A 1,136-nucleotide genomic window follows, 5' to 3' on the forward strand; every position below is an offset into this window, starting at 1 on the left:
GTTAAATGTATTGCTCTATTGATTAAACCAATAACTACACTTTTTTTGTATGTTATCGGGTGGTGAGAATTGAAATTTAAATATCTACCTGAAGAAGTGGGTTTTGTAAACCATTTAGTTAAAATCTGATTATTTTTGCGGATTAAAGTTAAATCGAGAAAATTAATTTTGTTTTTATTTTCAGTTTCGATAGTAAATTGTAATTTTGGATGAAAATTGTTAAACTCATTTAAAATATTATTAATTTTATTTTCGGGAAGTGCGATAATGCAATCATCAACATATATTTTGAAAAATAATATATCAAAATTCAAATTATTACTTCATCCAAATATTCCATAATTAATTGTGCTATTGTTGATTAAATCGGTGCTCCCATTGCACAGCCTTCTATTTGTAGGTAAAAATCATTTTTATATTGAAAAAAATTAGTAGTGAGTGTAAGTTTAATACCAGTTAAAGATTCATTCAAAGGGAGAGGAGTATAATTTTGTAACAAATTCCATTTTTTTTGTGATTATTTTAATTACTAAATCTATAGGAATGTTTGTATATAATGATGTAACATCTAATGAAATTAATCTATAATTATTAGGTATATTGATTGTGTCAATGAATGTTTTAAAACAAAAACAATCTTTTATGTAATAATCATTTTGGCAATTTATTTTTGATATAATATCTGCTAAAAATTTTTGATAAATTATAGGTATAAAGGCGATTGAATACTCGAAACAATAGGGCGTAAGGGTATGTTAGTTTTATGCAGTTTTGGGAGACCATATATTTTTGGGGGTTGTGCATTGTGGATCAACAATTTCTTAGCCTCATTTTCATCTATAAATTTCAAGGTTCAAGAAGATTTCCACGTTACAAATTCTGCAAGGGTGAAAATTGCACTTAATACATCGTTATCATGATGTTTTTTCAAGAAATTCAGCAAACTTATGGTCTTGAGGCTATAAATATTTTGAAAAATATTTCTCGATAAAAATTTATTTTAACCAAACAGAAGAATAGAGGAATTTTTTTACTACGTTGCAAAAACACACACATATCCAATTTTTCTGAATTTTAACATAACTCATATAACTGTAACATGTACGTACTTAAACAACCAATTAAATAATTATGTT

The sequence above is a fragment of the Anoplophora glabripennis genome, unplaced genomic scaffold, assembly GCF_000390285.2.
Source record: "Anoplophora glabripennis isolate ALB-LARVAE unplaced genomic scaffold, Agla_2.0 scaffold1849, whole genome shotgun sequence".
Lineage (NCBI taxonomy): Eukaryota > Metazoa > Arthropoda > Insecta > Coleoptera > Cerambycidae > Anoplophora > Anoplophora glabripennis.